At 42.2% G+C, this 13706-nt stretch overlaps 1 protein-coding gene across 1 annotated transcript in view; it reads left to right on the forward strand.

The window, feature by feature from the left end:
- The window catches only part of RBKS (ribokinase), a 50526-nt gene that overhangs the window by 36009 nt on the left and 811 nt on the right, over positions 1–13706 (forward strand). The window lies entirely within an intron of this gene.

Raw genomic sequence — 13706 nt, forward strand, 5'->3', positions numbered from 1 at the left:
ATTATTTTTTCATGTCAGTTCTGCAAAATGAAGGCTCATTGCTACAATATGAATTTGTCATCAGATGTTTTGTGTTCAAATCCTATTAAGTTTCCCTCTGATTTCTTATTACAACATATTAGATCTGGCTCTTTTACTATGGGAGAGAATTAAAAAGGCTGTCTTTGAGCAGTGGAGTGCTCCCTGAGTAGCTTTGTATTGAACTCTGAAGATGTTACACAATCTTTATTTTAATAAAGGCTCAAATAAGTGTATAGCTCTATAATTTTAGATATGTCACAGTATTCAGGCCTGTGGAGTAATTGCGGTCTAAAGAAGCCACTGTGGTTTAGCGATTTGAACAAAGGACTGAGTAAGAGTTCCAGGGCTGTGCAAAAGACTTGCTGTAAATCCTTGGGAGAGTTACTTGTCATCTTTGTATCCCAATTTATCTGTCCTTAAACTGGAGCTGCTATTAATGTATTGCATATAAACCATGAGAAGTCTGTTAGAGATCAGAACAGAACCTGGGAGGCCTTTTTCCCAGGCTTGTCATACAACCGCAGGCCAGTTGTGCTTCTTTGGGGGCTTTGCAAACTCATTGAAGTTCTTCTGCTTGAAGTTGAGAGGTCTTGTCTGTAAAAATATGGTTTACACTAAAATTCTCTGACTTAGCTGTATCTTCTGGTTTGGAGGCAGCCTGAGCCAGAGGAGTGAAGTGGACACTGAAATAAAGCCTTAGAATATAAATAAATCCAAAACAGTCCTCCTAATAACAGCAATTCTTTGTCTCCTGACTTTGTGGCCTAACGTCTGAGGCTCAAGGGGATATAAATACAACACTCTGTGCAATGACTAATTACTCAAAATTCTGTGCATCAGCAGAAGTGGGACTTGTGGTTGACTCTAATATTATCAAATGCCTTTGCTATTTAATAATCTTGTAGCCGTACATTATTTAGCATGCTGTTTGCACAAAGAACAGTGATTTTATTTCAGCTATCTCTCAACAAAGTAAAAATGCAGCTGGTAGTAAATGAAGCATTTGGCAGACAATGTGTCTGATGTACAGTTCTCTGACTTGCTAAGAAGAGAAAAATGTTGTTGAGTGTTTAACCTTTTCCTACCCAAGGATGTAGCAAGAAGGAGTAAAGTGACCACAAAGGGCAAGGTCTTTTTCTTTTTTTCCTTTTCCTTTTCCTTTTCCTTTTCCTTTTCCTTTTCCTTTTCCTTTTCCTTTTCCTTTTCCTTTTCCTTTTCCTTTTCCTTTTCCTTTTCCTTTTCCTTTTCCTTTTCCTTTTCCTTTTCCTTTTCCTTTTCCTTTTCCTTTTCCTTTTCCTTTTCCTTTTCCTTTTCCTTTTCCTTTTCCTTTTCCTTTTCCTTTTCCTTTTCCTTTTCCTTTTCCTTTTCCTTTTCCTTTTCCTTTTCCTTTTCCTTTTCCTTTTCCTTTTCCTTTTCCTTTTCCTTTTCCTTTTCCTTTTCCTTTTCCTTTTCCTTTTTTTCTTTTTCGTCATCTTTCAAGGAAAGAGAAAGAGTTACTATCAGGCAAGCAGCTTATCTATCACTGGGGTTTATTCACACACCAACACAGAGTAATTATGCCCAGAGCTCCCATTTAACATCCCGCAAACCGACAGCATAATAGCTTCCTTTCTTTAACATGCAACCAAAATAGGTTAATAAATAAGTTTGGTTCCAGTCATAGCCCACTTTCTGACTTAGCCTTCTGCATTCCCACTTTTACAAATATGGAATCCATTGAATTTTGGAACAGAAAAACCACGAGGAATAAGTTAATCTGCCAGACACTCCAATCAGCAATCGGCACTGTAAATCTATTTAAAGCTGCATCTATTATGTTCTGAAGTTCAGCTGAACTGTGAAAGGGCACATGACTGAAATCACTGCATTTGAGTTGACTCACAGTTAAGTGTAGAAGGGAATTGCTTGGCTCAACACAAGTTTCTGCTTCTGATTCAGACCTTCTAAAGACACTTCAGTGTCTTTGAAGGTTTGGTCAGTGGCCTAAAGGTGTACAGGTATCCAGTGATGAGAGGAATTCCAAGAGTGGCGTCCCTCTGCATTGGCAGTTAACTGAGAAAAGGTGGAGCAAACTGGATGCGCCCTCTTTCCCCTTTGAGAGCAGAAAGCTATACTATCCCCATTCTACAGATAGGAAAAACGGAACAAAAATGTTAGCGATCAGGTGCTCTGAAGGGCTAGCTAGAAATATCCCGCTCCAGGTTACACAGGGAGTTGGAGTGATGTAGCCAAACATGAAGCACAGGCATATACTGTCCCATGCTACTCTCTTAACTTCTAGACAACATTGTTATGGAAGGAAACACTGTTTATCTGCCTAGTAACTGTCTATTTTAATCTGTAGGAACAAACAATGTAAACAAAATGAGCAAACAGAAGCAGGCTTGTACAGAACAATTTGCAGCGTTGTTTTCCAGTGGAAGATTCCACAGACCACCCAGGCTTTGCTCTAGTCCTTTTCTCAACCATGGACCATCTAATTAAATCCCTCTCCATTCCTGACTCTAAGTGGAAGGGAGCCTACAGTCCTGTGCGGTTCCTTTCCAGATGGAAATGCATAATTTGACAGGGAGAAGTGGCCCAAAGCAGTATTAGCATTCGCCACAAATTGCATTAAATTACAAGGGGGTACTTAATGAAGATGTAGAATAAAAAGAAGATTAAAACCAATATTTAGTTTTCTAAGCCCCTTCTAAGATGGTAGAGTGCCAGGCAACAAAAACCTCATAGTAAAACTGAATTTCTGTCTCAGTTACTTCAGTGATACCAAGAACTGTTTGGTTTTGCTACACACCATTAGTGTCAGGTCATGACATTTTGTCCCATTGCGTCTAACAGCTTTGTTTCATATACATGTATACATATACATAAAGTTGCTACGCACCTTACATTATTTACTACTCCTGTACTCACAATACGAGGTAACGTACTATTCTTACCGCTGTTTTTCATATGGGGAACAAAAGCACACAGGGACTGGATTGTCAGTGGCAAGTGAACCTGCTTCCCATGATAAAACCATAACTTCTTCTCTGTGCTTCTCTTCAAAGAGAATTAGGACTGGAGGAAAAATGTAGTCAGGATATGAGCTGTCTCATTTTTAGAACTGGACATCATTGCAGATGTCTACGTAAATAAGAAAGTACATAGCAGTGCAGAGTTGCTTTGCATTGGATTCTTCTTCAAGAGGCTGTTAAGGGGTTTGTGGACACATGCTATGAGGACAGGTGCTTTGGCTCCACTACTGTCATATTGAGAAATATTCCAGTTTGGAAGTGAACCCGCTTGATTGGCCTGGACAGAAAAAAGTAGGGATGCTGGTAGCATTTATGCATCAGCTCAAATGTTTTGTTTGGGAGCGAGAACACGTGAAGGACGCAGCATCCAACACCTGGGCGTGACTTTACATTCTGATGAGGTCTGGGGAAGCTGAGGTCAGAAATATCTTGAAGTTGTGTTTGTGCTGTCTGACTTCTGGGATGCTTTAGTAAATGAGCCAGTGGTATAATTTATACGGGTTGAGAGCAGAATAGAAAATGACCCTTTTATTGCTTCTTGTGAACTACCTATGGCTTGCAAGGCAAGTGAAAATCATTGCAGCAGAACGTGCTGCATCCCTTTTCCTGATTTCCTCTCCTCCCCTTGTCTTTATGATGAAGCCAGCACAGGGTCTCCACCAAGAGGATATTCAGCCCCATTATGTAGCTCACCCTGTGTTGGGAGCAGATATTGGGCCGCCAATGCATGCACACAAGACAGCGTCATTTGTAATGGTGCATAGCACTCTAGAGTATCTGAGTTGCACAAAGGATGGAGAGGAAGGAAGACCAACTGTGTGCAGCCATCCTTTCTAATTAAATTCCTGCAGTTAAAAATAGCTATTGGAAGCTGGCTCTTCTGGCACATCCAGAGCATCACCTTCCCAAGTATCTTTTTCTGGCCTGAGCCGTAGGAAGTTGAAAATGTGATCCGCTATGTAATAGTGCAGCATATTCTTCGCCAAATCCCTCATAATTTTTTACTTCATGCATTCATAGTTAGTTTACAAATGTCATATGCCTCCTTTTCTTCTTTGAAGCTAGTCTCTGCAGAACCAGGTATCATCCTGGCTGTTGTGGAATGCAACCTACTCTTCTCAAGTTTGTTCACATCAGTTCTGGCTATGGTGAGAGAGAAGCCAAACCTGGCTCCTGAGCCCCTTGCCTCCTTAGTTACCCAGAAATGCCGATTGCAGTAATGTTGATATTGAACTAAGACCTGATTTCCCCCAACAGAGTTTTCATGGCCAAGTAATTTTGGTCACTACAGAAACCAGAAAGGTTTGCATTGGATCGGTGATGTTGCATAATTAGGTTTTCAAAAGAACAAGAACAGAGAAATGAGAATAGTGGGGAAATCAGGCTTCTTGCTTTTGCAAGTTCTAACCACAGAAAATGCCAGAAGTTTTATATCTTGTCATCAAGAATAAAGGAGTTAATCTTTAGTAGACTGTCCCATGGTCAGACTATATTTTACAGCTTCAACTAGACAAATTGAAGGAAGCTAAAATTGTAAGTTCTGGTGATTGATGGCAGTAACCTATAGGAATGCCTTTAGTGGTCAGTTTGCAGTTGAGCGTAATGATTTTGTCTCTTTTCTCTGGGTTTTGGTTTGTGTCTGTGTTGAAATAGACATACAGATATAAAACCAGCTATTCTAGAATAACTCAGCTGTAGAAAAGCAGATTCCCAAATTCTGGCGGTAATGTTTGTCAACTGTCCATATGGCTATAAGGAGTATTGGTTTTATTCCTTTCAAGGCACAAATCGAAACAGAAATACAGGGAAAAGGTAAGGAATGTCTCTAGAAGCTTGTCCCTCATTACTGGTGTCTGTGATTTTGTTACTATAATCATTAAGCAGGTAGTACGTTTGCTGGAAAGATCCATTTTACAGGGACTCCCACAGAGCATGCCTTTCTGTCAGCAGCAGTGCCTTGGTGCTCACCTACTGCTGAGGACAATGAGCGAGGTGCAGGAGCCCTGTTTGCTGCACAGCCACCCCACAAGTTAGGGACAACAGAATGGGTGAGTAGCAGAGAACAATATTCTAGAGCAGAGCAGCAGTTCTGGCTTGTAGGTCATATCTTGCTGAACTCAGAGAGAGGAGCTACAACTCGAGTACTCATCAAAAAGATTAGACAAACTCAGTAGGAAAAAGAATGCAGGGAGCTGGCAAGAGGACAATGCTAGAGTGAGCTCAGACAAAAAAAAAAAAACCTCCTGAAGTTTGATGTTTGGTTGGGTTTTTTTTTCCCTCCAGGATATGTAGTTCAGAGGTAGGCGGGAGCAGTGGCCAGCCAACAAAGGCTAGATACTGTGGTTTTGAAAGAGGCACTCGAGCATATGGAGCTTTCGTGCAAAAAAAGAATGGTTTTTTGATCAATTCCAGGCGAGATGGCAGTTGTGTCATTCTGAGTGCATCTCATCAGATTAGATGGGATCACTAAGAGTCTTTTGGCATTTTCAGTCTGAGAGGGAAAAAACACATGTGACTAGTAAAATTGCCCAGCAAGGAGATTTCCCCCTTCTGACTTGGCTGTTAGATTACGGGGTCGTGAAGCCATGTCAGCCCCTGATGTGATACTGGGTAACACAGTTGGTGACAATTTGGCCAGTTCTCTCCTGGTTGGGGAGCTCATTGTTTGGAAGGGAAACCCACTGCCAGTATTTGCAGCGTACTATCAGAATAACGTGATGTATTCTGGGCAGGGCTTGGGCTCTAGTTTCATTGGTTCATTAAATGAAATTTGTGAATTAACACATAACCGTGAGCTTTGTTAGGAAGAAATTACAAGTTGGCATGAGTGTGACATGAATAATGAAGGGAGCGAAGTACTTCTCAAGGAAGTGAGATAAGTGAAGCTTTTGATTAGAGTAGGAGAGTAGCTGCGTGTTGTTGAGGCTTGATAAACCAGTTTGAGAAGTACAAACCAGGCTTCTGAGGAGCTGCTATATTTAGTGACGAGCTTCAACCACGACTGATTCCATACAAGTTCAAACTTTGGGAAAGGTAGATACAGCTCCTATAGCATGTTCGACTCAAAGCCTGTCTTATTTCTGTTAGTGGCGATGTCTGCACACTCCCCCGTTGTTGACCCATCTTAGTATATATGGTGTTCTTTGCAAGAGTGCCAGTGGAGAGTTTTGCGTTGAGCTGAAGTGTAATGAGAGTTTTCCAGTACTGGGTTTTGTAAGTTTTCTATATGCACTCCAGCAAAAAAAAACAAATGTGGAGGGTTTCCTCTGCTGGTTTTGAGTTTCTCTGTGAGGTATGAACTTTCAGATCAAATGAAAGGAGGTCACAGATCACAGCTCAAGTGTGAAACCAGGGAAGAAGCAGGTACCAAGGCATAAGCTAACTGAAGCTTAAACTGAAAATTTATGCAGAAGTGTATCCTAAATTGAAATATTCTTTGCCAAAGTATCTATTGCTCTGGTAGCATAGGAATCAGAGTAGTGGTGAATTGTTTGGTTGACAGGAATCTCACAGGTTCAGCAACATGGATCTGTTGTTTTCAGAATGACGTGTGGAGTTCCTGGTTCAGTCTTCTTACTCCATTGTGTAAGAAAGAAATAAATTCATCACCTCTCATTAATGCTCTCTGGAGTTGAAAGGAGTTTATATGAGCATCATCACACTGAATTGTTTCAATGATTCAGAAAACAGAGTGCTCCCTGTGGGTGAATACTTTGTTGGCTTTCTGTTGGCTAGTCTGTAATGCAGAATAACTTTCTTCCCTGGTGCTGAGTGGCATACTGGAATATTATTACCTGGCAGAACGAAGCTCTCCTGTGCTGCCTCCCAGATTTCGTCAGCGTGCACTAAGAGAAAGCAACCACCTCACAGACATCTTGCAGTATTTTTTTTGTAAACAGCGAGGCAGAAGCTCCTCTGTTCTGATCCTGACTGAGAGCAGGGCTGTGGGCAACTCGTGGAGGTCCACTTACTAATTTTGGATACCTCGATTTTGGGGTTCCCAAGTTGTGCCTCATCTTCGAAGGATGGGTAGCTCATGTGACTCCCGTTAAAGTCTGGGCAAGATCAGGAGCTCTGGATTCAACCCACAGATGTCTCAAAGTGGGTGTTCTTAACATTCTTGATCTTAAGTTGGGTTCATTTCCCGTCATGTGAAATGAGAGCACTATTACCTGCCTTCAAAACAGATGCTGTAATGGGGCTTTGAAGTGTAAAGCAGGACTGTGTGGTATTGCCAGATCTCTAGATACTTTCAGCTGTGCTTTTTAGATGACATACAAATTAAAAATTGCAGAGTTGTGAATGTCGTATGTTTTATTTCCAACATTCACCACAAACCAGATAACTTTTCAGGGGAATTCATGCATCTGTAATGCTTGTCGCTGATCTTTTCAGAAACAGTGAATAACAATGTAGTAGGATGTTTCAGAAAGGAAAGAAAATGCATGCAGGAGGCCTTGTATCAAGATTAATCTCTCAGGAATGCAGGGGGTTAACGGTCAGGCTGATTAATCACTGTTAATGAACCATCAGGAAATCTGTCAGGAAGTGGGTAAAAATTCCTGATGGCTGATGTGAAGCATTGTGTGGTGTGCTTTGGTTTTGATGTTTCCCAACTGATAGTCTACAGTGGGTGTAGTTTAGTTACCTCTAAGTTCTCAAGACATGTGAAGGACCAGATGACATGCTGCCCTTGTTCAGCTTGAGTAAGTGAGCAAGAAGCTTTCCCCGTGCATGGCTATGCAAGTACGATGCAACATAAACGCAAGAAAGTCAGGGATTGCTCCTTCCCACGGCTTCCCAGAACAGTCTGGAAAAGATACAGAAAGGAAGCGTGATCGTTCCCGCATTCCTCCGGTCTGAGCCCACAGGGTACAGGGGGAAGAGTGGAACGGGCGGCTTTCCCTGTGTGAACAAGGAGCCAGAGTATTAGGTCTTGGACACACAACTGAGTTAATGAATTGCCTGGTGTTGACCGAGGGTGAGGTTTCACAGTTGGCTTAAGCTGATCCAAGATCATGCTGCTGCTGAAAGGAGTGTTTCTAACCTCTCTCTCCTTTGCATTGGACGGACGAGCTATCATGTGGTAATACAGACACTTGCTGATCTGGGTGGAAACTAGTGTTTCTTGGTGAGTGTTGGCTGGCTCAGTCTTCAGATGGATCAGAGAACTGATCTGCCTGACTGCGTGGCCACACGAGTGCTAGATCTGATGTAGGAGAGGGTGTGGGAACATGAGACAAGGATAAAAACATGAGTGGGGACCGAACCTTTCAGCAATAACATAACCATGGATTGGCTTAAGCCTATTATGAAACTGCAGTCTGAATCACTGGAATTAAGAGTGCGCTGTCAACCTACGGGGAATGCAAATTAAAATGTGTTAGCTTACACCTCCCGCCGTTGTTAAACAGTGGGTGAATACAACCATTCTGCACATGGCTGGGAGGAAGGAGCGTGTGGTGGGGCAGCGGCCCAACAGTTCCCCATGACTTGGTCTGGAGTGTGCAGACAACATCAGACAGCATCGGTGCGTGTTTGGGGAAGGCAGGGGGGAAGAAGAAAGCAACAGATGAGCTCCACTACCATGTATTCTCTCTATATATTTTCCTTTGGCTTAGGGTAACGTGTTCTAGCTTGTCTTCGTGACAAGACTGCAGAAACACTCAGTTACCAGAGCACAGATTAAGCACAGTAATGCAGTTGTGGATCCAGACCCTAAGGGTCTGGGGCACAGTGGACTTCTCCTAGTACTTCTCCTTTATCTTCAACCCAGGTAGCTTTGAAGTGCTCTCTACACCAAAAGCCTAACTTAGACCTAAAAAGGCAAGCCCTGTTATTTGTTTCAAGTTCATCTGTTTTTTATTGCAAAATTTGGTAGTTCCACATTCCACTTTTTATCATTGTGTTCTGGTTCAAAACTTCATGCACAGATATAGGAATAACTGTGCCAGTGGAAAATCTCTTTGTAATTTTCAAATGTTTCAAGGTTTAGAGGTTTGTGTCCGCAGGTCTCCTCCTGTTAGCACAGCCACACAGAGCCCCACCTGAATCTGTGGGGTGCTCTACAAGGACGGCAATCCTTCCACACAGGACCAGCAGCCCTGGACACCACGGGAGTAGTCACCCTTGTTAGGCCTTGAGCTTAGGAAATAGTTTGAAGATAGTCAAATTAGATTAATTTCAGGAGAGTTTCGAGATACTAGAGTTAGTTTAATTTAAAGACTGTCTTAATTGAAACTGCCAAACAGTTGGAACAGTTTCCTCCAGTGAAACATAAGGAAAAATGAAGGGGGGGTATATTAAACTCCCCAAAAATAATAAAAAAAAAAGAAGTATTTCAGAGGCAATTAAATGCAAAAGTCAAAAAAACAGCCAGTAACATTTCCAGAAATAAACCATTCTCCATCACATAGAGGATAAACATGGGCTATTTCAGAGAGAAGGAAATCATAAAAATAAAGACCAAAAAAAGAGCTGTATAACTGATTCAACCACTGTTACCAAGGGATATTTTACTCCCTGAGCATTTCAGCTGAAATTATCTCTTAGCTGAGACATAGGCCCTCTTGGCACAAGAGTGTCTGAATATATCCCGAAGGCTGGAAATGTTTCTCCGGTTCCACTAGTAACCTTTCATCAAAGCACAGCCCAGGGATTCTTGTAGGGAGACATAGGCTTTCCCCACTTCTAAGGAACAGCTAGTGAGCGTCTTCGCTGGCAGATATTTTTGTGTTACGTAGGGCTAATTTGTAGCTCGGGTACAGCGTAGGCAGGGGTACAGAAAGGCATGTTGAGCAGATGTGACAGAGAGTGATAACATCCTTAGCGTAATCCAGTATCACACGGTTATGGAGTGCTATAAATACAACAGGAATTCTCCAAGGCCCAATTCCTCCGACAGAGTTGGGCATGTCTGCATCGCCATGCATTTAGAGTGCACTAAATCAGTGTAATCCTCAGGCTTCGTTTGTTTGTGCACTGCTGTGAATGCTCCTTGGAGACTATAAGCATCACTGCAAGCAGTATCGTTGATTCTACATTATAATGCAGTTTTGACAGCTTTTGGATTGATGTTTTGATTTATTCACTAAATGAAGAATTTATCATTACAGGCATGCCTAAAGTTTATCTTGTACTGCTATACTACACATTATTCCTTTTAGGACTTGGTAACATGCTCTTACAATGTATTTAATGGAACGAATCCATGTAATGCACAGAGCGTACAGGGACTGTGACTTCTTGAAGCATCACCCAAGGAAGGTTTTCTGAGGTTGAGTAACAATGCCAGGGTCCAGAAGCCAGAGCCCCTCTCCTGTTCTTACGTGGTTGCCATTACTCTCGCCCAAGAGGACAGGCTGGGAGGGCCAAGGCTGAGCAAAAGGTTGCCCTGGAACATGGCAGCACAACTGCTGTGACACTATGAACTGTAGCTTTTGGCCTCTTGGCCTCCAATTTTTTTTGGTGAGCAAGTCATCTTACTGTATAAGTGAAATGCATCCTATTATTCTACACATGATTGATTGAAAAATGCTCCACTTGCTGGAAAGACGGATGAACAATATAGTTTCCACTTACAAAGCACTTTCCTTAAAAAGCTTCTCAGGGCAGCATTGTATAAAAATAGTTATACTAAAGTTGTGAACCAGCTTCTGACAAATCAGGAGTAACAAAAGCTAAGGTATAAATAGCAGTGTTTTCATGGGTTTTCTCTTCTCTAGAGGCAGAGAATCTCAATCAGTGCTGGATTGTAACAAACAAAAATGCCCTTTTGCAGACACGCAGGAAAACAAGGACCTTCCAGACTAGTGGCATGGAATATAAATAGGTTTTCAAAACTGCTTCAAAACCATAAAACTTAGTCAAAACCATAACATCTGCATTTTAGAATGAGCCACGCCATATCAGACAAATTTTTTTTTGATCCAATTCTTTATTTCATACAGACTAGCATCTCCTGCTTTAGAGAAAGGTTAAACAAGTTATATTTTTATAATTATGGAATGAACTGTCTCCAGGCACACAAGGATTTGAGGATTATCTCAAAGTCTGCAACGTACTAGGATTCCTGGAAGACAAATGCTGAAGAATGTAAAATATTACATATTCTGTGTTTATGTTTTGTCAGTGGGCAGAATAAATGCACCTTGCTGGTCATTTTCAACATTCATTATTTTTGCAAAGTAGGTTATTTTTTTTTCTTACTGTTTTGAAACAGCTAAATGTAAAACTAGTATTTGCTAATCCAGAGTTTGGATAACCTTGATTTTACTCTGAGCCTGTTCCTTCTTCTGCTCTGCGCTGACCTTTTCTGAATCTACCAAACCCAATGTAGTTTAAATCCGCAATGCCAAAGAGGGAAGATCTGTTTCTGTAAGCCGAAAATAGTTCTTATTGCAGCTAACCTTGCAGCTGAATCAGTTCTGCTATTGCTCTTTAAGTCATGTTTGACCAGTCGTGTTTGCGCAGACCAGAAGCAAGGCTGAACAGGGTATCTACATAATCAGTCTGATGCGTGCGGTTTTCAGGGTAGTGGCTGCTATATTGAAAACACCCCCCGCACAAAACGTTTACTTACCAACAAATGAATTTATGATACCCTTGGGGTCTGCAGTAGCTGAGCTTTAGAGATACTGACTGCTTCAGTCTCTGTATGGGAACAAGGATTTCGGCAAAAGTTTACTGGCATCAAATCCTTCTGTATATTCTCCAATCATCCCATAATCTTTTCTCTTGCAAAAAAAATACCATGCGGCCTTTTTCCGTTTCACACGGAAGTCTGCTGTTCACCTTTTCCACCTCTGTAGGCATTTAACATTGTTCAGCCTCACCAAAAGGGAGATCTACAGCGCTCTCACAACCTCGGGGCATCACCCTCAAGTGGAGCAGGACAGTAACGTTGCAGGGAGAACTTACGTTCCATCTCATCATCATCCAAACTAAGACCTGGGTGATGCACGATTAGTCTTTTTTTGCTCCGATAACAAACAGTGCAGCAATTATATGGGGCAGTATTTAGTTACGTCCATTAAAAAAACGATCAAAATGACAGTATGCTGCCCCATGCTGCTGCTGAGTAATATTTTATGCTATATGACATCAGATATTCTGAGCATTCCTCATTAAAATAATATTTGGCCACTTCCACTACTCAACGATCACTGTATGAGAAATATTTGATGTAAAAATGACAAGTTCTTCCTGCTAGAGCTACAGCGTAACAGATCTGCTTGCTGAAATTCTACTTCTGTCTCTAACAGCAGCGCCAAAATGGCTTTAATAATTAATCATGCACCGATTAGATTATAAGCTCTGAGATGGGCCGGAGATTTTTGTATTATGCATCAGACAAAAGCCACTGGCAATGCTTAACTAGCAGTCACCTGGTCCTGCTCCACCTGCCATTGTGGGAGCACTCTGGAAACCAGAAGATAGACAAAGGCCCAACAGAAATTGATAAAAACCTTCACCCGCCCCTCCTATCTTCAGGAATACAGAACTGTTGAAACAGGTGCTGCTACAGCTGCATGCTGGGGGATGACTTTCTTTATTAACATGTACTTTGCCAGGCAACACTTTCCATCATACCCCGCTGCGAAGGCGATGGAAGACAGGGTGCAAACTTCAGGCTAAGCGAGAGTTAAGCAGGGAGTTCCCTGACTGGGAGCACCAGTGCAAACAGCTGCTGTGGAAGGGCTGGGAAAGGACAGAGAGACAAAGCACAGCCTGGGCACCCCTATCCTGCACTCACCCCCTTTCGGCTTCCCTTGCGATCCCCACGCCGCCCTGCCCTGTCAGCTGCTTGTAACGTTACAAACAGATTTCTGTGGCAAGGGTATTTTTTTTTATTTTTTCTGGAATGCTATTATATACAGCTGATTCTAGGGTAAGTAGGAGTTTAACACCGAGAACCACTAGAACTCAAAATTGGAAAATTACTTCCTAGCCTTAACTTCCAGTTAGAAATTTTGCTCAGCTATCTTAACTTACTTTTTCCAGGCCCTTTACTCTTGTCCCATGACTCTTGGGGCCTATTTCTTGCAAGTACAGAGGCAAAACCCCTCAGGGGAGGTAGTCCATATGCTGGTTCTTGAATTAAATAAGATATTACCAGTGTGTCCACTGTAATGCTTTTACTGGTATAAAAGTACAATTAAAAAAAGGGGGACCTTAGAACCAGTTTTACGGTACCAACAAGAATTGTTATAGTCTGGCCTTAGAAATCAAGCCAGTTTTAGGGGAGGAGGGGGAAGGGACACTGTGGAATGAAATGAGCAAATCAAGTTAAAAATGATTCATTTTGCCAGTTGTTGAGGACTCTACAGAGCACTGAACATCACAAAACAACAGTTATTGTTAAAAAGCACTCAGGAGGCGAACAGTTGTCATTCCCTGCTGATAGAGCAGAACTAGCGGTATCTGGGCTAGAGGGTCAGAGCAAGCCAGGGCACGGCCAGTGACCGCGCGGGGATGGCACGTTCCCGGTTTGCCAAGGGCTTGCTCGGGGCAGGCAGCTCTCCTGGGAGACACGGCCTGTGAACGGGTAGCTCAAGATGGCCACAGCTCCAGGTGAATGTCACTGTCCTCCACCCCCATAGTCAAACTCAACACAGATGGCAAAGCTTGTCCCAGGAGTAAGAGAGGTTTATGTCATAGACAAAGAAG

This window comes from Charadrius vociferus, unplaced genomic scaffold (genome assembly GCF_000708025.1).
Source record: "Charadrius vociferus isolate BGI_N301 unplaced genomic scaffold, ASM70802v2 scaffold192, whole genome shotgun sequence".
NCBI lineage: Eukaryota > Metazoa > Chordata > Aves > Charadriiformes > Charadriidae > Charadrius > Charadrius vociferus.